Source organism: Cervus elaphus, unplaced genomic scaffold (genome assembly GCF_910594005.1).
Source record: "Cervus elaphus unplaced genomic scaffold, mCerEla1.1, whole genome shotgun sequence".
In the NCBI taxonomy this organism is placed as follows: domain Eukaryota; kingdom Metazoa; phylum Chordata; class Mammalia; order Artiodactyla; family Cervidae; genus Cervus; species Cervus elaphus.
The window spans coordinates 2,760,973-2,786,579 of NW_025316782.1; positions in this window are offsets into that span (position 1 = coordinate 2,760,973).

Here is a 25,607-nt window from a genome sequence, read left to right on the forward strand (position 1 = left end):
TCTCTGCGGTCTCCATAGGGGATTCAGACACCCTTTCGTCTTGGGAGATGCAAGACGAGCCTGCATTCCAGTCACTGCAGGGATATCCGGCCTTATTTCGAGTCAGGGCATCGCGGTGTCCATTCCACTTGAGGCCGCAAACTCAGGGTCCCTCTCACATACCTAGAGCTGAGAAAAGCCTCCTCTTGAGGTGCTTGTGGTAAGGTGGTATTCCTCTGGAGTCGAAGCCAGGGACTAACCTCTCATCTCGAGTTGATTTTTGGTCCACGGAGCTCTTTCGTGTTGCTACAGTGACCTCAGGATCCCTCTAGCCTTGAAACAGTGTTCTTGGGGTTTCTCTGGAGTGCCATGAAGGAAATCAAGGCTCCTTTCATGTGTGATGTGCAACACAGAATTGCTGTGCACGCAGTGCAGGGGAATCGGGCCTCATCTCGCGGCGAGGGGGAAGTCTCATGGTTTTTCTCGAGTTGCGGCGGGAACCTGGGGTATATTCTCGAGTTACGACGGGGATGGCCCTTCCACACACGTGTTTGTTCAGCCACGTCAGGACTCTTGCCTAGTTGCGAGACACAACTCGGGATTCTCCTCGAGGCTTGGCAAGGCAATTGGGACGCCTCTCCAGCTGAGGCGGGAGACCAAGGGTCCCTTTCCACGTGCCACAGGAATCCTGGGACTCCTATCAAGTTTCACGAGGAGTCAGGCATCGTCTCCTTTGGAGGCACTGATCTCCGCGTACCTCTGGAGTTTTCAAAGGATGTGAGGCCTCCGGTCGCGATGAGGTGGGGAACTAGGTCTTTCTCTGTGGTCTCCACAGGGGATTCAGACATCCTTTCATCTTGGGAGATGCAAGACGAGCCTGCATTCAAGTCACTGCAGGGATATCCAGCCTTATTTCGCGTCAGGGCATCGCGGTGTCCATTCCACTTGAGGCCGCTAACTCAGGGTCCCTCTCACATACCTAGAGCTGAGAGAAGCCTCCTCTTGAGGTGCTTGTGGTAAGGTGGTATTCCTCTGGAGTCGAAGCCAGGGACTAACCTCTCATCTCGAGTTGATTTTTGGCCCACGGAGCTCTTTCGTGTTGCTACAGTGACCTCAGGATCCCTCTAGCCTTGAAACAGTGTTCTTGGGGTTTCTCTGGAGTGCCATGAAGGAAATCAAGGCTCCTTTCATGTGTGATGTGCAACACGGAATTGCTCTGCACGCAGTACAGGGGAATCGGGCCTCATCTCGCATCGAGGGGGAAGTCTCATGGTTTTTCTCGAGTTGCGGCGGGAACGTGGGGTATATTCTCGAGTTACGACGGGGATGGCCCTTCCACCCACGTGTTTCTTCAGCGACGTCAGGACTCCTGCCTAGTTGCGAGGGACAACTCGGGATTCTCCTCGAGGCTTTGCAGGGCAATTGGGACGCCTCTCCAGCTGAGACGGGAGACCAAGTGTCCCTTTCCACGTGCCACAGGAATCCTGGGTCTCCTATCAAGTTTGACGAGGAGTCAGGCATCGTCTCCTTTGGAGGCACTGATCTCCGCATACCTCTGGAGTTTTCAAAGGATTTGAGGCCTCCTGTCGCGATGAGGTGGAGAACTACGTCTTTCTCTGCGGTCTCCATAGGGGATTCAGACACCCTTTCGTCTTGGGAGATGCAAGACGAGCCTGCATTCCAGTCACTGCAGGGATATCCGGCCTTATTTCGAGTCAGGGCATCGCGGTGTCCATTCCACTTGAGGCCACAAACTCAGGGTCCCTCTCACATACCTAGAGCTGAGAAAAGCCTCCTCTTGAGGTGCTTGTGGTAAGGTGGTATTCCTCTGGAGTCGAAGCCAGGGACTAACCTCTCATCTCGAGTTGATTTTTGGTCCACGGAGCTCTTTCGTGTTGCTACAGTGACCTCAGGATCCCTCTAGCCTTGAAACAGTGTTCTTGGGGTTTCTCTGGAGTGCCATGAAGGAAATCAAGGCTCCTTTCATGTGTGATGTGCAACACAGAATTGCTGTGCACGCAGTGCAGGGGAATCGGGCCTCATCTCGCGGCGAGGGGGAAGTCTCATGGTTTTTCTCGAGTTGCGGCGGGAACCTGGGGTATATTCTCGAGTTACGACGGGGATGGCCCTTCCACACACGTGTTTGTTCAGCCACGTCAGGACTCTTGCCTAGTTGCGAGACACAACTCGGGATTCTCCTCGAGGCTTGGCAAGGCAATTGGGACGCCTCTCCAGCTGAGGCGGGAGACCAAGGGTCCCTTTCCACGTGCCACAGGAATCCTGGGACTCCTATCAAGTTTCACGAGGAGTCAGGCATCGTCTCCTTTGGAGGCACTGATCTCCGCGTACCTCTGGAGTTTTCAAAGGATGTGAGGCCTCCGGTCGCGATGAGGTGGGGAACTAGGTCTTTCTCTGTGGTCTCCACAGGGGATTCAGACATCCTTTCATCTTGGGAGATGCAAGACGAGCCTGCATTCAAGTCACTGCAGGGATATCCGGCCTTATTTCGCGTCAGGGCATCGCGGTGTCCATTCCACTTGAGGCCGCTAACTCAGGGTCCCTCTCACATACCTAGAGCTGAGAGAAGCCTCCTCTTGAGGTGCTTGTGGTAAGGTGGTATTCCTCTGGAGTCGAAGCCAGGGACTAACCTCTCATCTCGAGTTGATTTTTGGCCCACGGAGCTCTTTCGTGTTGCTACAGTGACCTCAGGATCCCTCTAGCCTTGAAACAGTGTTCTTGGGGTTTCTCTGGAGTGCCATGAAGGAAATCAAGGCTCCTTTCATGTGTGATGTGCAACACGGAATTGCTCTGCACGCAGTACAGGGGAATCGGGCCTCATCTCGCATCGAGGGGGAAGTCTCATGGTTTTTCTCGAGTTGCGGCGGGAACGTGGGGTATATTCTCGAGTTACGACGGGGATGGCCCTTCCACCCACGTGTTTCTTCAGCGACGTCAGGACTCCTGCCTAGTTGCGAGGGACAACTCGGGATTCTCCTCGAGGCTTTGCAGGGCAATTGGGACGCCTCTCCAGCTGAGACGGGAGACCAAGTGTCCCTTTCCACGTGCCACAGGAATCCTGGGTCTCCTATCAAGTTTGACGAGGAGTCAGGCATCGTCTCCTTTGGAGGCACTGATCTCCGCATACCTCTGGAGTTTTCAAAGGATTTGAGGCCTCCTGTCGCGATGAGGTGGAGAACTACGTCTTTCTCTGCGGTCTCCATAGGGGATTCAGACACCCTTTCGTCTTGGGAGATGCAAGACGAGCCTGCATTCCAGTCACTGCAGGGATATCCGGCCTTATTTCGAGTCAGGGCATCGCGGTGTCCATTCCACTTGAGGCCGCAAACTCAGGGTCCCTCTCACATACCTAGAGCTGAGAGAAGCCTCCTCTTGAGGTGCTTGTGGTAAGGTGGTATTCCTCTGGAGTCGAAGCCAGGGACTAACCTCTCATCTCGAGTTGATTTTTGGTCCACGGAGCTCTTTCGTGTTGCTACAGTGACCTCAGGATCCCTCTAGCCTTGAAACAGTGTTCTTGGGGTTTCTCTGGAGTGCCATGAAGGAAATCAAGGCTCCTTTCATGTGTGATGTGCAACACAGAATTGCTCTGCACGCAGTGCAGGGGAATCGGGCCTCATCTCGCGGCGAGGGGGAAGTCTCATGGTTTTTCTCGAGTTGCGGCGGGAACCTGGGGTATATTCTCGAGTTACGACGGGGATGGCCCTTCCACCCACGTGTTTGTTCAGCCACGTCAGGACTCTTGCCTAGTTGCGAGACACAACTCGGGATTCTCCTCGAGGCTTGGCAAGGCAATTGGGACGCCTCTCCAGCTGAGGCGGGAGACCAAGGGTCCCTTTCCATGTGCCACAGGAATCCTGGGACTCCTATCAAGTTTCACGAGGAGTCAGGCATCGTCTCCTTTGGAGGCACTGATCTCCGCGTACCTCTGGAGTTTTCAAAGGATGTGAGGCCTCCGGTCGCGATGAGGTGGGGAACTAGGTCTTTCTCTGTGGTCTCCACAGGGGATTCAGACATCCTTTCATCTTGGGAGATGCAAGACGAGCCTGCATTCAAGTCACTGCAGGGATATCCAGCCTTATTTCGCGTCAGGGCATCGCGGTGTCCATTCCACTTGAGGCCGCAAACTCAGGGTCCCTCTCACATACCTAGAGCTGAGAGAAGCCTCCTCTTGAGGTGCTTGTGGTAAGGTGGTATTCCTCTGGAGTCGAAGCCAGGGACTAACCTCTCATCTCGAGTTGATTTTTGGCCCACGGAGCTCTTTCGTGTTGCTACAGTGACCTCAGGATCCCTCTAGCCTTGAAACAGTGTTCTTGGGGTTTCTCTGGAGTGCCATGAAGGAAATCAAGGCTCCTTTCATGTGTGATGTGCAACACGGAATTGCTCTGCATGCAGTACAGGGGAATCGGGCCTCATCTCGCATCGAGGGGGAAGTCTCATGGTTTTTCTCGAGTTGCGGCGGGAACCTGGGGTATATTCTCGAGTTACGACGGGGATGGCATTTCCACCCACGTGTTTGTTCAGCCACGTCAGGACTCCTGCCTAGTTGCGAGGGACAACTCGGGATTCTCCTCGAGGCTTGGCAGGGCAATTGGAACGCCTCTCCAGCTGAGGCGGGAGAACAAGGGTCCCTTTCCACGTGCCACAAGAATTCTGGGACTCCTATCAAGTTTCACGAGGAGTCAGGCATCGTCTCCTTTGGAGGCACTGATCTCCGCGTACCTCTGGAGTTTTCAAAGGATGTGAGGCCTCCGGTCGCGATGAGGTGGGGAACTAGGTGTTTCTCTGTGGTCTCCACAGGGGATTCAGACATCCTTTCTTCTTGGGAGATGCAAGACGAGCCTGCATTCAAGTCACGGCAGGGATATCCGGCCTTATTTCGAGTCAGGGCATCGCGGTGTCCATTCCACTTGAGGCCGCAAACTCAGGATCCCTCTCACATACCTAGAGCTGAGAGAAGCCTCCTCTTGAGGTGCTTGTGGTAAGGTGGTATTCCTCAGGAGTCGAAGCCAGGGACTAACCTCTCATCTCGTGTTGATTCTTGGTCCACGGAGCTCTTTCGTGTTGCTACAGTGACCTCAGGATCCCTCTAGCCTTGAAACAGTGTTCTTGGGGTTTCTCTGGAGTGCCATCAAGGAAATCAAGGCTCCTTTCATGTGTGATGTGCAACACGGAATTGCTGTGCACGCAGTGCAGGGGAATCGGGCCTCATCTCGCGGCGAGGGGGAAGTCTCATGGTTTTTCTCGAGTTGCGGCGGGAACCTGGGGTATATTCTCGAGTTACGACGGGGATGGCCCTTCCACACACGTGTGTGTTCAGCGACGTCAGGACTCCTGCCTAGTTGCGAGGGACAACTCGGGATTCTCCTCGAGGCTTTGCAGGGCAATTGGGACGCCTCTCCAGCTGAGACGGGAGACCAAGGGTCCCTTTCCACGTGCCACAGGAATCCTGGGTCTCCTATCAAGTTTCACGAGGAGTCAGGCATCGTCTCCTTTGGAGGCACTGATCTCCGCATACCTCTGGAGTTTTCAAAGGATTTGAGGCCGCCTGTCGCGATGAGGTGGGGAACTAGGTCTTTCTCTGTGGTCTCCACAGGGGAATCAGACACCCTTTCGTCTTGGGAGATGCAAGACGAGCCTGCATTCCAGACACTGCAGGGATATCCGGCCTTATTTCGAGTCAGGGCATCGCGGTGTCCATTCCACTTGAGGCCGTAAACTCAGGGTCCCTCTCACATACCTAGAGCTGAGAGAAGCCTCCTCTTGAGGTGCTTGTGGTAAGGTGGTATTCCTCTGGAGTCGAAGCCAGGGACTAACCTCTCATCTCGAGTTGATTTTTGGTCCACGGAGCTCTTTCGTGTTGCTACAGTGACCTCAGGATCCCTCTAGCCTTGAAACAGTGTTCTTGGGGTTTCTCTGGAGTGCCATCAAGGAAATCAAGGCTCCTTTCATGTGTGATGTGCAACACAGAATTGCTGTGCACGCAGTGCAGGGGAATCGGGCGTCATCTCGCGGCGAGGGGGAAGTCTCATGGTTTTTCTCGAGTTGCGGAGGGAACCTGGGGTATATTCTCGAGTTAAGACGGGGATGGCCCTTCCACCCACGTGTTTGTTCAGCCACGTCAGGACTCTTGCCTAGTTGCGAGACACAACTCGGGATTCTCCTCGAGGCTTGGCAAGGCAATTGGGACGCCTCTCCAGCTGAGGCGGGAGACCAAGGGTCCCTTTCCACGTGCCACAGGAATCCTGGGACTCCTATCAAGTTTCACGAGGAGTCAGGCATCGTCTCCTTTGGAGGCACTGATCTCCGCGTACCTCTGGAGTTTTCAAAGGATGTGAGGCCTCCGGTCGCGATGAGGTGGGGAACTAGGTCTTTCTCTGTGGTCTCCACAGGGGATTCAGACATCCTTTCATCTTGGGAGATGCAAGACGAGCCTGCATTCAAGTCACTGCAGGGATATCCAGCCTTATTTCGCGTCAGGGCATCGCGGTGTCCATTCCACTTGAGGCCGCAAACTCAGGGTCCCTCTCACATACCTAGAGCTGAGAGAAGCCTCCTCTTGAGGTGCTTGTGGTAAGGTGGTATTCCTCTGGAGTCGAAGCCAGGGACTAACCTCTCATCTCGAGTTGATTTTTGGCCCACGGAGCTCTTTCGTGTTGCTACAGTGACCTCAGGATCCCTCTAGCCTTGAAACAGTGTTCTTGGGGTTTCTCTGGAGTGCCATGAAGGAAATCAAGGCTCCTTTCATGTGTGATGTCCAACACGGAATTGCTCTGCACGCAGTACAGGGGAATCGGGCCTCATCTCGCATCGAGGGGGAAGTCTCATGGTTTTTCTCGAGTTGCGGCGGGAACCTGCGGTATATTCTCGAGTTACGACGGGGATGGCCCTTCCACCCACGTGTTTGTTCAGCCACGTCAGGACTCCTGCCTAGTTGCGAGGGACAACTCGGGATTCTCCTCGAGGCTTGGCAGGGCAATTGGAACGCCTCTCCAGCTGAGGCGGGAGACCAAGGGTCCCTTTCCACGTGCCACAAGAATTCTGGGACTCCTATCAAGTTTCACGAGGAGTCAGGCATCGTCTCCTTTGGAGGCACTGATCTCCGCGTACCTCTGGAGTTTTCAAAGGATGTGAGGCCTGCGGTCGCGATGAGGTGGGGAACTAGGTGTTTCTCTGTGGTCTCCACAGGGGATTCAGACATCCTTTCTTCTTGGGAGATGCAAGACGAGCCTGCATTCAAGTCACGGCAGGGATATCCGGCCTTATTTCGAGTCAGGGCATCGCGGTGTCCATTCCACTTGAGGCCGCAAACTCAGGATCCCTCTCACATACCTAGAGATGAGAGAAGCCTCCTCTTGAGGTGCTTGTGGTAAGGTGGTATTCCTCAGGAGTCGAAGCCAGGGACTAACCTCTCATCTCGTGTTGATTCTTGGTCCACGGAGCTCTTTCGTGTTGCTACAGTGACCTCAGGATCCCTCTAGCCTTGAAACAGTGTTCTTGGGGTTTCTCTGGAGTGCCATCAAGGAAATCAAGGCTCCTTTCATGTGTGATGTGCAACACGGAATTGCTCTGCACGCAGTGCAGGGGAATCGGGCCTCATCTCGCGGGGAGGGGGAAGTCTCATGGTTTTTCTCGAGCTGCGGCGGGAACCTGGGGTATATTCTCGAGTTACGACGGGGATGGCCCTTCCACACACGTGTGTGTTCAGCGACGTCAGGACTCCTGCCTAGTTGCGAGGGACAACTCGGGATTCTCCTCGAGGCTTTGCAGGGCAATTGGGACGCCTCTCCAGCTGAGACGGGAGACCAAGGGTCCCTTTCCACGTGCCACAGGAATCCTGGGTTTCCTATCAAGATTCACGAGGAGTCAGGCATCGTCTCCTTTGGAGGCACTGATCTCCGCATACCTCTGGAGTTTTCAAAGGATTTGAGGCCGCCTGTCGCGATGAGGTGGGGAACTAGGTCTTTCTCTGTGGTCTCCACAGGGGATTCAGACACCCTTTCGACTTGGGAGATGCAAGACGAGCCTGCATTCCAGACACTGCAGGGATATTCGGCCTTATTTCGAGTCAGGGCATCGCGGTGTCCATTCCACTTGAGGCCGTAAACTCAGGGTCCCTCTCACATACCTAGAGCTGAGAGAAGCCTCCTCTTGAGGTGCTTGTGGTAAGGTGGTATTCCTCTGGAGTCGAAGCCAGGGACTAACCTCTCATCTCGAGTTGATTTTTGGTCCACGGAGCTCTTTCGTGTTGCTACAGTGACCTCAGGATCCCTCTAGCCTTGAAACAGTGTTCTTGGGGTTTCTCTGGAGTGCCATCAAGGAAATCAAGGCTCCTTTCATGTGTGATGTGCAACACAGAATTGCTCTGCACGCAGTGCAGGGGAATCGGGCCTCATCTCGCGGCGAGGGGGAAGTCTCATGGTTTTTCTCGAGTTGCGGCGGGAACCTGGGTTATATTATCGAGTAACAACGGGGATGGCCCTTCCACCCACGTGTTTGTTCAGCCACGTCAGGACTCCTGCCTAGTTGCGAGACACAACTCGGGATTCTCCTCGAGGCTTGGCAAGGCAATTGGGACGCCTCTCCAGCTGAGGAGGGAGACCAGGAGTCCCTTTCCACGTGCCACAGGAATCCTGGGTCTCCTATCAAGTTTCACGAGGAGTCAGGCATCGTCTCCTTTGGAGGCACTGATCTCCGCGTACCTCTGGAGTTTTCAAAGGATGTGAGGCCTCCGGTCGCGATGAGGTGGGGAACTAGGTCTTTCTCTGTGGTCTCCACAGGGGATTCAGACATCCTTTCATCTTGGGAGATGCAAGACGAGCCTGCATTCAAGCCACTGCAGGGATATCCGGCCTTATTTCGCGTCAGGGCATCGCGGTGTCCATTCCACTTGAGGCCGCAAACTCAGGGTCCCTCTCACATACCTAGAGCTGAAAGAAGCCTCCTCTTGAGGTGCTTGTGGTAAGGTGGTATTCCTCTGGAGTCGAAGCCAGGGACTAACCTCTCATCTCGAGTTGATTTTTGGCCCACGGAGCTCTTTCGTGTTGCTACAGTGACCTCAGGATCCCTCTAGCCTTGAAACAGTGTTCTTGGGGTTTCTCTGTAGTGCCATCAAGGAAATCAAGGCTCCTTTCATGTGTGATGTGCAACACGGAATTGTCCTGCACGCAGTGCAGGGGAATCGGGCCTCATCTCGCGGCGAGGGGGAAGTCTCATGGTTTTTCTCGAGTTGCGGCGGGAACCTGGGGTATATTCTCGAGTTACGACGGGGATGGCCCTTCCACCCACGTGTTTCTTCAGCGACGTCAGGACTCCTGCCTAGTTGCGAGGGACATCTCGGGATTCTCCTCGAGGCTTGGCAGGGCAATTGGGACGCCTCTGCAGCTGAGGCGGGAGACCAAGTGTCCCTTTCCAAGTGCCACAGGAATCCTGGGACTCCTATCAAGTTTCACGAGGAGTCAGGCATCGTCTCCTTTGGAGGCACTGATCTCCGCGTACCTCTGGAGTTTTCAAAGGATGTGAGGCTATCGGTCGCGATGAGGTGGGAAACTAAGTCTTTCTCTGTGCTTTCCACAGGGGATTCAGACATCCTTTCGTCCTGAGAGATGCAAGACGAGCCTGCATTGAAGTCACTGCAGGGATATCCGGCCTTATTTCGAGTCAGGGCATCGCGGTGTCCATTCCACTTGAGGCCGCAAACTCAGGGTCCCTCTCACATACCTAGAGCTGAGAGAAGCCTCCTCTTGAGGTGCTTGTGGTAAGGTGGTATTCCTCTGGAGACGAATCCAGGGACTAACCTCTCTTTTCGAGTTGATTTTTGGTCCACAGAGTTCTTTCGTGTTGCTACAGTGACCTCAGGATCCCTCTAGCCTTGAAACAGTGTTCTTGGGGTTTCTCTGGAGTGCCATCAAGGAAATCAAGGCTCCTTTCATGTGTGATGTGCAAGACGGAATTGCTCTGCACGCAGTACAGGGGAATCGGGCCTCATCTCGCATCGAGGGGGAAGTCTCATGGTTTTTCTCGAGTTGCGGCGGGAACCTGGGGTATATTCTCGAGTTACGACGGGGATGGCCCTTCCACCCACGTGTTTCTTCAGCCACGTCAGGACTCCTGCCTAGTTGCGAGGGACAACTCGGGATTCTCCTCGAGGCTTGGCAGGGCAATTGGAACGCCTCTCCAGCTGAGGCGGGAGACCAAGGGTCCCTTTCCACGTGCCACAAGAATCCTGGGACTCCTATCAAGTTTCACGAGGAGTCAGGCATCGTCTCCTTTGGAGGCACTGATCTCCACGTACCTCTGGAGTTTTCAAAGGATGTGAGGCCTCCGGTCGCGATGAGGTGGGGAACTAGGTGTTTCTCTGTGGTCTCCACAGGGGATTCAGACATCCTTTCTTCTTGGGAGATGCAAGACGAGCCTGCATTCAAGTCACTGCAGGGATATCCGGCCTTATTTCGAGTCAGGGTATCGCGGTGTCCATTCCACTTGAGGCCGCAAACTCAGGATCCCTCTCACATACCTAGAGCTGAGAGAAGCCTCCTCTTGAGGTGCTTTTGGTAAGGTGGTATTCCTCAGGAGTCGAAGCCAGGGACTAACCTCTCATCTCGTGTTGATTCTTGGTCCACGGAGCTCTTTCGTGTTGCTACAGTGACCTCAGGATCCCTCTAGCCTTGAAACAGTGTTCTTGGGGTTTCTCTGGAGTGCCATCAAGGAAATCAAGGCTCCTTTCATGTGTGATGTGCAAGACGGAATTGCTCTGCACGCAGTGCAGGGGAATCGGGCCTCATCTCGCGGGGAGGGGGAAGTCTCATGGTTTTTCTCGAGTTGCGGCGGGAACCTGGGGTATACTCTCGAGTTACGACGGGGATGGCCCTTCCACCCACGTGTTTCTTCAGCGACGTCAGGACTCCTGCCTAGTTGCGAGGGACAACTCGGGATTCTCCTCGAGGCTTTGCAGGGCAATTGGGATGCCTCTCCAGCTGAGACGGGAGACCAAGGGTCCCTTTCCACGTGCCACAGGAATCCTGGGTCTCCTATCAAGTTTCACGAGGAGTCAGGCATCGTCTCCTTTGGAGGCACTGATCTCCGCATACCTCTGGAGTTTTCAAAGGATTTGAGGCCTCCTGTCGCGATGAGGTGGGGAACTAGGTCTTTCTCTGTGGTCTCCACAGGGGATTCAGACACCCTTTCGTCTTGGGAGATGCAAGACGAGCCTGCATTCCAGTCACTGCAGGGATATCCGGCCTTATTTCGAGTCAGGGCATCGCGGTGTCCATTCCACTTGAGGCCACAAACTCAGGGTCCCTCTCACATAGCTAGAGCTGAGAGAAGCCTCCTCTTGAGGAGCTTGTGGTAAGGTGGTATTCCTCTGGAGTCGAAGCCAGGGACTAACCTCTTATCTCGAGTTGATTTTTCGTCCACGGAGCTCTTTCGTGTTGCCACAGTGACCTCAGGATCCCTCTAGCCTTGAAACAGTGTTCTTGGGGTTTCTCTGGAGTGCCATGAAGGAAATCAAGGCTCCTTTCATGTGTGATGTGCAACACAGAATTGCTCTGCACGCAGTGCAGGGGAATTGGGCCTCATCTCGCGGCGACGGGGAAGTCTCATGGTTTTTCTCGAGTTGCGGCGGGAACCTGGGGTATATTCTCGAGTTACGACGGGGATGGCCCTTCCACACACGTGTTTGTTCAGCCACGTCAGGACTCTTGCCTAGTTGCGAGACACAACTCGGGATTCTCCTCGAGGCTTGGCAAGGCAATTGGGACGCCTCTCCAGCTGAGGCGGGAGACCAAGGGTCCCTTTCCACGTGCCACAGGAATCCTGGGACTCCTATCAAGTTTCACGAGGAGTCAGGCATCGTCTCCTTTGGAGGCACTGATCTCCGCGTACCTCTGGAGTTTTCAAAGGATGTGAGGCCTCCGGTCGCGATGAGGTGGGGAACTAGGTGTTTCTCTGTGGTCTCCACAGGGGATTCAGACATCATTTTGTCTTGGGAGATGCAAGACGAGCCTGCATTGAAGTCACTGCAGGGATATCCGGCCTTATTTCGAGTCAGGGCATCGCGGTGTCCATTCCACTTGAGGCCGCAAACTCAGGGTCCCTCTCACATACCTAGAGCTGAGAGAAGCCTCCTCTTGAGGTGCTTGTGGTAAGGTGGCATTCCTCTGGAGACGAATCCAGGGACTAACCTCTCTTTTCGAGTTGATTTTTGGTCCACAGAGTTCTTTCGTATTGCTACAGTGACCTCAGGATCCCTCTATCCTTGAAACAGTGTTCTTGGGGTTTCTCTGGAGTGCCATCAAGGAAATCATGGCTCCTTTCATGTGTGATGTGCAAGACGGAATTGCTCTGCACGCAGTACAGGGGAATCGGGCCTCATCTCGCATCGAGGGGGACGTCTCATGGTTTTTCTCGAGTTGCGGCGGGAACCTGGGGTATATTCTCGAGTTACGATGGGGATGGCCCTTCCACCCATGTGTTTGTTCAGCCACGTCAGGACTCCTGCCTAGTTGCGAGGGACAACTCGGGATTCTCCTCGAGGCTTGGCAGGTCAATTGGAACGCCTCTCCAGCTGAGGAGGGAGACCAAGGGTCCCTTTCCACGTGCCACAAGAATCCTGGGACTCCTATCAAGTTTCTCGAGGAGTCAGGCATCGGCTCCTTTGGAGGCACTGATCTCCGCGTACCTCTGGAGTTTTCAAAGGATGTGAGGCCTCCGGTCGCGATGAGGTGGGGAACTAAGTCTTTCTCTGTGGTCTCCACAGGGGATTCAGACATCCTTTCTTTTTGGGAGATGCAAGACGAGCCTGCATTCAAGTCACGGCAGGGATATCCGGCCTTATTTCGAGTCAGGGCATCACGGTGTCCATTCCACTTGAGGCCGCAAACTCAGGATCCGTCTCACATACCTAGAGCTGAGAGAAGCCTCCTCTTGAGGTGCTTGTGGTAAGGTGGTATTCCTCAGGAGTCGAAGCCAGGGAGTAACCTCTCATCTCGTGTTGATTCTTGGTCCACGGAGCTCTTTCGTGTTGCTACAGTGACCTCAGGATCCCTCTAGCCTTGAAACAGTGTTCTTGGGGTTTCTCTGGAGTGCCATGAAGGAAATCAAGGCTCCTTTCATGTGTGATGTGCAACACAGAATTGCTCTGCACGCAGTGCAGGGGAATCGAGCCTGATCTCGCGGCGAGGGGGAAGTCTCATGGTTTTTCTCGAGTTGCGGCGGGAACCTGGGGTATATTCTCGAGTTACGACGGGGATGGCCCTTCCACCCACGTGTTTCTTCAGCGACGTCAGGACTCCTGCCTAGTTGCGAGGGACAACTCGGGATTCTCCTCGAGGCTTTGCAGGGCAATTGGGACGCCTCTCCAGCTGAGACGGGAGACCAAGGGTCCCTTTCCCCGTGCCACAGGAATCCTGGGTCTCCTATCAAGTTTCACGAGGAGTCAGGCATCGTCTCCTTTGGAGGCACTGATCTCCGCGTACCTCTGGAGTTTTCAAAGGATGTGAGGCTATCGGTCGCGATGAGGTGGGGAACTAAGTCTTTCTCTGTGCTTTCCCCAGGGGATTCAGACATCCTTTCGTCCTGGGAGATGCAAGACGAGCCTGCAGTGAAGTCACGGCAGGGATATCCGGCCTTATTTCGGGTCAGGGCATCGCGGTGTCCATTCCACTTGAGGCCGCAAACTCAGGGTCCCTCTCACATACCTAGAGCTGAGAGAAGCCTCCTCTTGAGGTGCTTGTGGTAAGGTGGTATTCCTCTGGAGTCGAAGTCAGGGACTAACCTCTCATCTCGAGTTGATTTTTGGCCCACGGAGCTCTGTCGTGTTGCTACAGTGACCTCAGGATCCCTCTAGCCTTGAAACAGTGTTCTTGGGGTTTCTCTGGAGTGCCATCAAGGAAATCAAGGCTCCTTTCATGTGTGATGTGCAACACGGAATTGCTCTGCACGCAGTGCAGGGGAATCGGGCCTCATCTCGCGGCGAGGGGGCAGTCTCATGGTTTTTCTCGAGTTGTGGCGGGAACCTGGGGTATATTCTCGAGTTACGACGGGGATGGCCCTTCCACCCACGTGTTTGTTCAGCCACGTCAGGACCTCTGCCTAGTTGTGAGGGACAACTCGGGATTCTCCTCGAGGCTTGGTAGGGCAATTGGAACGCCTCTCCAGCTGAGGCGGGAGACCAAGGGTCCCTTTCCACGTGCCACAGGAATCCTGGGTCTCCTATCAAGTTTCACGAGGAGTCAGGCATCGTCTCCTTTGGAGGCACTGATCTCCGCATACCTCTGGAGTTTTCAAAGGATGTGAGGCCTCCGGTCGCGATGAGGTGGGGAACTAGGTCTTTCTATGTGGTCTCCACAGGGGATTCAGACATCCTTTCTTCTTGGGAGATGCAAGACGAGCCTGCATTCCAGTCACTGCAGGGATATCCGGCCTTATTTCGAGTCAGGGCATCGCGGTGTCCATTCCACTTGAGGCCGCAAACTCAGGGTCCCTCTCACATACCTAGAGCTGAGAGAAGCCTCCTCTTGAGGTGCTTGTGGTAAGGTGGTATTCCTCTGGAGTCGAAGCCAGGGACTAACCTCTCATCTCGAGTTGACTTTTGGCCCACGGAGCTCTTTCGTGTTGCTACAGTGACCTCAGGATCCCTCTAGCCTTGAAACAGTGTTCTTGGGGTTTCTCTGGAGTGCCATCAAGGAAATCAAGGCTCCTTTCATGTGTGATGTGCAACACGGAATTGCTCTGCACGCAGTGCAGGGGAATCGGGCCTCATCTCGCGGCGAGGGGGAAGTCTCATGGTTTTTCTCGAGTTGCAGCGGGAACCTGGGGTATATTCTCGAGTTACGACGGGGATGGCCCTTCCACCCACGTGTTTGTTCAGCCACGTCAGGACTCCTGCCTAGTTGCGAGGGACAACTCGGGATTCTCCTCGAGGCTTGGCATGGCAATTGGAACGCCTCTCCAGCTGAGGCGGGAGACCAAGGGTCCCTTTCCACGTGCCACAAGAATCCTGGGACTCCTATCAAGTTTCACGAGGAGTCAGGCATCGTCTCCTTTGGAGGCACTGATCTCCGCGTACCTCTGGAGTTTTCAAAGGATGTGAGGCCTCCGGTCGCGATGAGGTGGGGAACTAGGTGTTTCTCTGTGGTCTCCACAGGGGATTCAGACATCCTTTCTTCTTGGGAGATGCAAGACGAGCCTGCATTCAAGTCACTGCAGGGATATCCGGCCTTATTTCGAGTCAGGGCATCGCGGTGTCCATTCCACTTGAGGCCGCAAACTCAGGATCCCTCTCACATACCTAGAGCTGAGAGAAGCCTCCTCTTGAGGTGCTTGTGGTAAGGTGGTATTCGTCAAGAGTCGAAGCCAGGGACTAACCTCTCATCTCGTGTTGATTCTTGGTCCACGGAGCTCTTTCGTGTTTCTACAGTGACCTCAGGATCCCTCTAGTCTTGAAACAGTGTTCTTGGGGTTTCTCTGGAGTGCCATGAAGGAAATCAAGGCTCCTTTCATGTGTGATGTGCAACACGGAATTGCTCTGCACGCAGTGCAGGGGAAACGGGCCACATCTCGCGGCGAAGGGGAAGTCTCATGGTTTTTCTCGAGTTGCGGCGGGAACCTGGGGTATATTCTCGAGTTACGACGGGGATGGCCCTTCCACACACGTGTTTGTTCAGCCACGTCAGGACTCCTGCCTAGTTGCGAGACACAACTCGGGATTCTCCTCGAGGCTTGGCAAGGCAATTGGGACGCCTCTCCAGCTGAGGCGGGAGACCAAGGGTCCCTTTCCACGTGCCACAGGAATCCTGGGACTCCTATCAAGTTTCACGAGGAGTCAGGCATCGTCTCCTTTGGAGGCACTGATCTCCGCGTACCTCTGGAGTTTTCAAAGGATGTGAGGCCTCCGGTCGCGATGAGGTGGGGAACTCGGTCTTTCTCTGTGGTCTCCACAGGGGATTCAGACATCCTTTCATCTTGGGAGGTGCAAGACGAGCCTGCATTCAAGTCACTGCAGGGATATCCAGCCTTATTTCGCGTCAGGGCATCGCGGTGTCCATTCCACTTGAGGCCGCAAACTCAGGGTCCCTCTCACATACCTAGAGCTGAGAGAAGCCTCCTCTTGAGGTGCTTGTGGTAAGGTGGTATTCCTCTGGAGTCGAAGCCAGGGACTAACCTCTCATCTCGAGTTGATTTTTGGCCCACGGAGCTCTTTCGTGTTGCTACAGTGACCTCAGGATCCCTCTAGCCTTGACACAGTGTTCTTGGGGTTTCTCTGGAGTGCCATCAAGGAAATCAAGGCTCCTTTCATGTGTGATGTGCAACACGGAATTGCTCTGCACGCAGTGCAGGGGAATCGGGCCTCATCTCGCGGCGAGGGGGAAGTCTCATGGTTTTTCTCGAGTTGCAGCGGGAACCTGGGGTATATTCTCGAGTTACGACGGGGATGGCCCTTCCACCCACGTGTTTGTTCAGCCACGTCAGGACCCCTGCCTAGTTGCGAGGGACAACTCGGGATTCTCCTCGAGGCTTGGCAGGGCAATTGGAACGCCTCTCCAGCTGAGGCGGGAGACCAAGGGTCCCTTTCCACGTGCCACAAGAATCCTGGGACTCCTATCAAGTTTCACGAGGAGTCAGGCATCGTCTCCTTTGGAGGCACTGATCTCCGCGTACCTCTGGAGTTTTCAAAGGATGTGAGGCCTCCGGTCGCGATGAGGTGGGGAACTAGGTGTTTCTCTGTGGTCTCCACAGGGGATTCAGACATCCTTTCTTCTTGGGAGATGCAAGACGAGCCTGCATTCAAGTCACTGCAGGGATATCCGGCCTTATTTCGAGTCAGGGCATCGCGGTGTCCATTCCACTTGAGGCCGCAAACTCAGGATCCCTCTCACATACCTAGAGCTGAGAGAAGCCTCCTCTTGAGGTGCTTGTGGTAAGGTGGTATTCCTCTGGAGTCGAAGCCAGGGACTAACCTCTCATCTCGAGTTGATTTTTGGCCCACGGAGCTCTTTCGTGTTGCTACAGTGACCTCAGGATCCCTCTAGCCTTGAAACAGTGTTCTTGGGGTTTCTCTGGAGTGCCATCAAGGAAATCAAGGCTCCTTTCATGTGTGATGTGCAACACGGAATTGCTCTGTACGCAGTGCAGGGGAATCGGGCCTCATCTCGCGGCGAGGGGGAAGTCTCATGGTTTTTCTCGAGTTGCGGCGGGAACCTGGGGTATATTCTCGAGTTACGACGGGGATGGCCCTTCCACCCACGTGTTTGTTCAGCCACGTCAGGACCGCTGCCTAGTTGCGAGGGACAACTCGGGATTCTCCTCGAGGCTTGGCAGGGCAATTGGAACGCCTCTCCTGCTGAGGCGGGAGACCAAGTGTCCCTTTCCACGTGCCACAGGAATCCTGGGTCTCCTATCAAGTTTCACGAGGAGTCAGGTATCGTCTCCTTTGGAGGCACTGATCTCCGCATACCTCTGGAGTTTTCAAAGGATTTGAGGCCTCCTGTCGCGATGAGGTGGGGAACTAGGTCTTTCTCTGTGGTCTCCACAGGGGAATCAGACACACTTTTGTCTTGGGAGATGCAAGACGAGCCTGCATTCAAGTCACTGCAGGGATATCCAGCCTTATTTCGCGTCAGGGCATCGCGGTGTCCATTCCACTTGAGGCCGCAAACTCAGGGTCCCTCTCACATACCTAGAGCTGAGAGAAGCCTCCTCTTGAGGTGCTTGTGGTAAGGTGGTATTCCTCTGGAGTCGAAGCCAGGGACTAACCTCTCATCTCGAGTTGATTTTTGGCCCACGGAGCTCTTTCGTGTTGCTACAGTGACCTCAGGATCCCTCTAGCCTTGAAACAGTGTTCTTGGGGTTTCTCTGGAGTGCCATCAAGGAAATCAAGGCTCCTTTCATGTGTGATGTGCAACACGGAATTGCTCTGCACGCAGTGCAGGGGAATCGGGCCTCATCTCGCGGCGAGGGGGAAGTCTCATGGTTTTTCTCGAGTTGCGGTGGGAACCTGGGTTATATTCTCGAGTTACGACGGGGATGGCCCTTCCACCCACGTGTTTGTTCAGCCACGTCAGGACTCATGCCTAGTTGCGAGGGACAACTGTGGATTCTCCTCGAGGCTTGGCAGGGCAATTGGGACGCCTCTCCAGCTGAGGCGGGAGACCAAGTGTCCCTTTCCAAGTGCCACAGGAATCCTGGGACTCCTATCAAGTTTCACGAGGAGTCAGGCATCGTCTCCTTTGGAGGCACTGATCTCCGCGTACCTCTGGAAATTTCAAAGGATGTGAGGCTATCGGTCGCGATGAGGTGGGGAAGGAAGTCTTTCTCTGTGCTTTCCACAGGGGATTCAGACATCCTTTCGTCCTGGGAGATGCAAGACGAGCCTGTATTGAAGTCACTGCAGGGATATCCGGCCTTATTTCGAGTCAGGGCATCGCGGTGTCCATTCCACTTGAGGCCGCAAACTCAGGGTCCCTCTCACATACCTAGAGCTGAGAGAAGCCTCCTCTTGAGGTGCTTGTGGTAAGGTGGTATTCCTCTGGAGACGATTCCAGGGACTAACCTCACTTTTCGAGTTGATTTTTGGTCCACAGAGTTCTTTCGTGTTGCTACAGTGACCTCAGGATCCCTCTATCCTTGAAACAGTGTTCTTGGGGTTTCTCTGGAGTGCCATCAAGGAAATCAAGGCTCCTTTCATGTGTGATGTGCAAGACGGAATTGCTCTGCACGCAGTACAGGGGAATCGGGCCTCATCTCGCATCGAGGGGGAAGTCTCATGGTTTTTCTCGAGTTGCGGCGGGAACCTGGGGTATATTCTCGAGTTACGACGGGGATGGCCCTTCCACCCACGTGTTTGTTCAGCCACGTCAGGACCTCTGCCTAGTTGCGAGGGACAACTCGGGATTCTCCTCGAGGCTTGGCAGGGCAATTGGGACGCCTCTCCAGCTGAGGCGGGAGACCAAGGGTCCCTTTCCACGTGCCACAGGAATCCTGGGACTCCTATCAAGTTTCACGAGGAGTCAGGCATCGTCTCCTTTGGAGGCACTGATCTCCGCGTACCTCTGGAGTTTTCAAAGGATGTGAGGCTATCGGTCGCGATGAGGTGGGGAACTAAGTCTTTCTCTGTGTTTTCCACAGGGGATTCAGACATCCTTTCGTCGTGGGAGATGCAAGACGAGCCTGCATTGAAGTCACTGCAGGGATATCTGGCCTTATTTCGAGTCAGGGCATCGCGGTGTCCATTCCACTTGAGGCCGCAAACTCAGGGTCCCTCTCACATACCTAGAGCTGAGAGAAGCCTCCTCTTGAGGTGCTTGTGGTAAGGTGGTATTCCTCTGGAGTCGAAGCCAGGGACTAACCTCTCATCTCGAGTTGATTTTTGGCCCACGGAGCTCTTTCGTGTTGCTACAGTGACCTCAGGATCCCTCTAGCCTTGAAGCAGTGTTCTTGAGGTTTCTCTGGAGTGCCATCAAGGAAATCAAGGCTCCTTTCATGTGTGATGTGCAACACGGAATTGCTCTGCATGCAGTGCAGGGGAATCGGGCCTCATCTCGCGGCGAGGGGGAAGTCTCATGGTTTTTCTCGAGTTGCGGCGGGAATCTGGGGTATATTCTCGAGTTACGACGGGGATGGCCCTTCCACCCACGTGTTTCTTCAGCGACGTCAGGACTCCTGCCTAGTTGCGAGGGACAACTCTGGATTCTCCTCGAGGCTTGGCAGGGCAATTGGGACGCCTCTCCAGCTGAGGCGGGAGACCAAGTGTCCCTTTCCAAGTGCCACAGGAATCCTGGGACTCCTATCAAGTTTCACGAGGAGTCAGGCATCGTCTCCTTTGGAGGCACTGATCTCCGCGTACCTCTGGAGTTTTCAAAGGATGTGAGGCCTCCGGTCGCGATGAGGTGGGGAACTAAGTCTTTCTCTCTGCTTTTCACAGGGGATTCAGACATCCTTTCGTGCTGGGAGATGCAAGACGAGCCTGCATTGAAGTCACTGCAGGGATATCCGGCCTTATTTCGAGTCAGGGCATCGCGGTGTCCATTCCACTTGAGGCCGCAAACTCAGGGTCCCTCTCACATACCTAGAGCTGAGAGAAGCCTCCTCTTGAGGTGCTTGTGGTAAGGTGGTATTCCTCTGGAGACGAATCCTGGGACTAACCTCTCTTTTCGAGTTGATTTTTGGTCCACAGAGTTCTTTCGTGTTGCTACAGTGACCTCAGGATCCCTCTATCCTTGAAACAGTGTTCTTGGGGTTTCTCTGGAGTGCCATTAAGGAAATCAAGGCTCCTTTCATGTGTGATGTGCAAGACGGAATTGCTCTGCATGCAGTACAGGGGAATCGGGCCTCATCTCGCATCGAGGGGGAAGTCTCATGGTTTTTCTCGAGTTGCAGCGGGAACCTGGGGTATATTCTCGAGTTACGACGGGGATGGCCCTTCCACCCACGTGTTTGTTCAGCCACGTCAGGACTCCTGCCTAGTTGCGAGGGACAACTCGGGATTCTCCTCGAGGCTTGGCAGGGCAATTGGAACGCCTCTCCAGCTGAGGCGGGAGACCAAGGGTTCCTTTCCACGTGCCACAAGAATCCTGGGACTCCTATCAAGTTTCACGAGGAGTCAGGCATCGTCTCCTTTGGAGGCACTGATCTCCGCGTACCTCTGGAGTTTTCAAAGGATTTGAGGCCTCCGGTCGCGATGAGGTGGGGAACTAGGTGTTTCTCTGTGGTCTCCACAGGGGATTCAGACATCCTTTCTTCTTGGGAGATGCAAGACGAGCCTGCATTCAAGTCACTGCAGGGATATCCGGCCTTATTTCGAGTCAGGGCATCGCGGTGTCCATTCCACTTGAGGCCGCAAACTCAGGATCCCTCTCACATACCTAGAGCTGAGAGAAGCCTCCTCTTGAGGTGCTTGTGGTAAGGTGGTATTCCTCAGGAGTCGAAGCCAGGGACTAACCTCTCATCTCGTGTTGATTTTTGGCCCACGGAGCTCTTTCGTGTTGCTACCGTGACCTCAGGATCCCTCTAGCCTTGAAACAGTGTTCTTGGGGTTTCTCTGGAGTGCCATCAAGGAAATCAAGGCTCCTTTCATGTGTGATGTGCAACACGGAATTGCTCTGCACGCAGTGCAGGGGAATCGGGCCTCATCTCGCGGCGAGGGGGAAGTCTCATGGTTTTTCTCGAGTTGCGGCGGGAACCTGGGGTATATTCTCGAGTTACGACGGGGATGGCCCTTCCACCCACGTGTTTCTTCAGCGACGTCAGGACTCCTGCCTAGTTGTGAGGGACAACTCGGGATTCTCCTCGAGGTTTTGCAGGGCAATTGGGACGCCTCTCCAGCTAAGACGGGAGACCAAGGGTCCCTTTCCACGTGCCACAGTAATCCTGGGTCTCCTATCAAGTTTCACGATGAGTCAGGCATCGTCTCCTTTGGAGGCACTGTTCTCCGCGTACCTCTGGAGTTTTCAAAGGATGTGAGGCTATCGGTCGCCATGAGGTGGGGAACTAAGTCTTTCTCTGTGCTTTCCACAGGGGATTCAGACATCCTTTCGTCCTGGGAGATGCAAGACGAGCCTGCATTGAAGTCACTGCAGGGATATCCGGCCTTATTTCGAGTCAGGGCATCGCGGTGTCCATTCCACTTGAGGCCGCAAACTCAGGGTCCCTCTCACATACCTAGAGCTGAGAGAAGCCTCCTCTTGAGGTGCTTGTGGTAAGGTGGTATTCCTCTGGAGACGAATCCAGGGACTAACCTCTCATTTCGAGTTGATTTTTGGTCCACAGAGTTCTTTCGTGTTGCTACAGTGACCTCAGGATCCCTCTAGCCTTGAAACAGTGTTCTTGGGGTTTCTCTGGAGTGCCATGAAGGAAATCAAGGCTCCTTTCATGTGTGATGTGCAAGACGGAATTGCTCTGCACGCAGTACAGGGGAATCGGGCCTCATCTCGCGGCGAGGGGGAAGTCTCATGGTTTTTCTCGAGTTGCGGCGGGAACCTGGGGTATATTTTCGAGTTACGACGGGGATGGCCCTTCCACACACGTGTTTGTTCAGCCACGTCAGGACTCCTGCCTGGTTGCGAGGAACAACTCGGGATTCTCCTCGAGGCTTGGCATGGCAATTGGAACGCCTCTCCAGCTGAGGCGGAAGACCAAGGGTCCCTTTCCACGTGCCACAAGAATCCTCGGACTCCTATCAAGTTTCACGAGGAGTCAGGCATCGTCTCCTTTGGAGGCACTGATCTCCGCGTACCTCTGGAGTTTTCAAAGGATGTGAGGCCTCCGGTCGCGATGAGGTGGGGAACTAGGTGTTTCTCTGTGGTCTCCACAGGGGATTCAGACATCCTTTCATCTTGGGAGATGCAAGACGAGCCTGCATTCAAGTCACTGCAGGGATATCCGGCCTTATTTCGAGTCAGGGCATCGCGGTGTCCATTCCACTTGAGGCCGCAAACTCAGGATCCCTCTCACATACCTAGAGCTGAGAGAAGCCTCCTCTTGAGGTGCTTGTGGTAAGGTGGTATGCCTCAGGAGTCGAAGCCAGGGACTAACCTCTCATCTCGTGTTGATTCTTGGTCCACGCAGCTCTTTCGTGTTGCTACAGTGACCTCAGGATCCCTCTAGCCTTGAAACAGTGTTCTTGCGGTTTCTCTGGAGTGCCATCAAGGAAATCAAGGCTCCTTTCATGTGTGATGTGCAACACGGAATTGCTCTGCACGCAGTGCAGGGGAATCGGGCCTCATCTCACGGCGAGGGGGAAGTCTCATGGTTTTTCTCGAGTTGCGGCGGGAACCTGGGGTATATTCTCAAGTTACGACGGGGATGGCCCTTCCACCCACGTGTTTCTTCAGCGACGTCAGGACTCCTGCCTAGTTACGAGGGACAACTCGGGATTCTCCTCGAGGCTTTGCAGGGCAATTGGGACGCCTCTCCAGATGAGACGGGAGACCAAGGGTCCCTTTCCACGTGCCACAGGAATCCTGGGTCTCCTATCAAGTTTCACGAGGAGTCAGGCATCGTCTCCTTTGGAGGCACTGATCTCCGCATACCTCTGGAGTTTTCAAAGGATTTGAGGCCTCCTGTGGCGATGAGGTGGGGAACTAGGTCTTTCTCTGTGGTCTCCACAGGGGATTCAGACACCCTTTCGTCTTGGGAGATGCAAGACGAGCCTGCATTCCAGTCACTGCAGGGATATCCGGCCTTATTTCGAGTCAGGGCATCGTGGAGTCCATTCCACTTGAGGCCGCAAACTCAGGGTCCCTCTCACATACCTAGAGCTCAGAGAAGCCTCCTCTTGAGGTGCTTGTGGTAAGGTGGTATTCCTCTGGATTCGAAGCCAGGGACTAACCTCTCATCTCGAGTTGATTTTTGGTCCACGGAGCTCTTTCGTGTTGCTACAGTGACCTCAGGATCCCTCTAGCCTTGAAACAGTGTTCTTGGGGTTTCTCTGGAGTGCCATGAAGGAAATCAAGGCTCCTTTCATGTGTGATGTGCAACACAGAATTGCTGTGCACGCAGTGCAGGGGAATCGGGCCTCATCTCGCGGCGAGGGGGAAGTCTCATGGTTTTTCTCGAGTTGCGGCGGGAACCTGGGGTATATTCTCGAGTTACGACGGGGATGGCCCTTAGACACACGTGTTTGTTCAGCCACGTCAGGACTCCTGCCTAGTTGCGAGACACAACTCGGGATTCTCCTCGAGGCTTGGCAAGGCAATAGGGACGCCTCTCCAGCTGAGGCGGGAGACCAAGGGTCCCTTTCCACGTGCCACAGGAATCCTGGGACTCCTATCAAGTTTCACGAGGAGTCAGGCATCGTCTCCTTTGGAGGCACTGATCTCCGCGTACCTCTGGAGTTTTCAAAGGATGTGAGGCCTCCGGTCGCGATGAGGTGGGGAACTAGGTCTTTCTCTGTGGTCTCCACAGGGGATTCAGACATCCTTTCATCTTGGGAGATGCAAGACGAGCCTGCATTCAAGTCACTGCAGGGATATCCAGCCTTATTTCGCGTCAGGGCATCGCGGTGTCCATTCCACTTGAGGCCGCAAACTCAGGGTCCCTCTCACATACCTAGAGCTGAGAGAAGCCTCCTCTTGAGGTGCTTGTGGTAAGGTGGTATTCCTCTGGAGTCGAAGCCAGGGACTAACCTCTCATCTCGAGTTGATTTTGGCCCACGGAGCTCTTTCGTGTTGCTACAGTGACCTCAGGATCCCTCTAGCCTTGAAACAGTGTTCTTGGGGTTTCTCTGGAGTGCCATCAAGGAAATCAAGGCTCCTTTCATGTGTGATGTGCAACACGGAATTGCTCTGCACGCAGTGCAGGGGAATTGGGCCTCATCTCACGGCGAGGGGGAAGTCTCATGGTTTTTCTCGATTTGCGGCGGGAACCTGGGGTATATTCTCGAGTTACGACGGGGATGGCCCTTCCACCCACGTGTTTCTTCAGCGACGTCAGGACTCCTGCCTAGTTGCGAGGGACAACTCTGGATTCTCCTCGAGGCTTGGCAGGGCAATTGGGACGCCTCTCCAGCTGAGGCGGGAGACCAAGGGTCCCTTTCCACGTGCCACAGGAATCCTGGGACTCCTATCAAGTTTCACGAGGAGTCAGGCATCGTCTCCTTTGGAGGCACTGATCTCCGCGTACCTCTGGAGTTTTCAAAGGATGTGAGGCTATCGGTCGCGATGAGGTGGGGAACTAAGTCTTTCTCTGTGCTTTCCGCAGGGGATTCAGACATCCTTTCGTCCTGGGAGATGCAAGACGAGCCTGCATTGAAGTCACTGCAGGGATATCCGGCCTTATTTCGAGTCAGGGCATCGCGGTGTCCATTCCACTTGAGGCCGCAAACTCAGGGTCCCTCTCACATACCTAGAGCTGAGAGAAGCCTCCTCTTGAGGTGCTTGTGGTAAGGTGGTATTCCTCTGGAGACGAAGCCAGGGACTAACCTTTCTTTTCGAGTTGATTTTTGGTCCACAGAGTTCTTTCGTGTTGCTACAGTGATCTCAGGATCCCTCTATCCTTGAAACAGTGTTCTTGGGGTTTCTCTGGAGTGCCATCAAGGAAATCAAGGCTCCTATCATGTGTGATGTGCAAGACTGAATTGCTCTGCACGCAGTACAGGGGAATCGGGCCTCATCTCGCATCGAGGGGGAAGTCTCAAGGTTTTTCTCGAGTTGCGGCGGGAACCTGGGGTATATTCTCGAGTTACGACGGGGATGGCCCTTCCACACACGTGTGTGTTCAGCCATGTCAGGACTCCTGCCTAGTTGCGAGGGACAACTCGGGATTCTCCTCGAGGCTTTGCAGGGCAATTGCGACGCCTCTCCAGCTGAGACGGGAGACCAAGGGTCCCTTTCCACGTGCCACAGGAATCCTGGGTCTCCTATCAAGTTTCACGAGGAGTCAGGCATCGTCTCCTTTGGAGGCACTGATCTCCGCATACCTCTGGAGTTTTCAAAGGATTTGAGGCCTCCTGTCGCGATGAGGTGGGGAACTAGGTCTTTCTCTGTGGTCTCCACAGGGGATTCAGACACCCTTTCGTCTTGGGAGATGCAAGACGAGCCTGCATTCCAGTCACTGCAGGGATATCCAGCCTTATTTCGAGGCAGGGCATCGCGGTGTCCATTCCACTTGAGGCC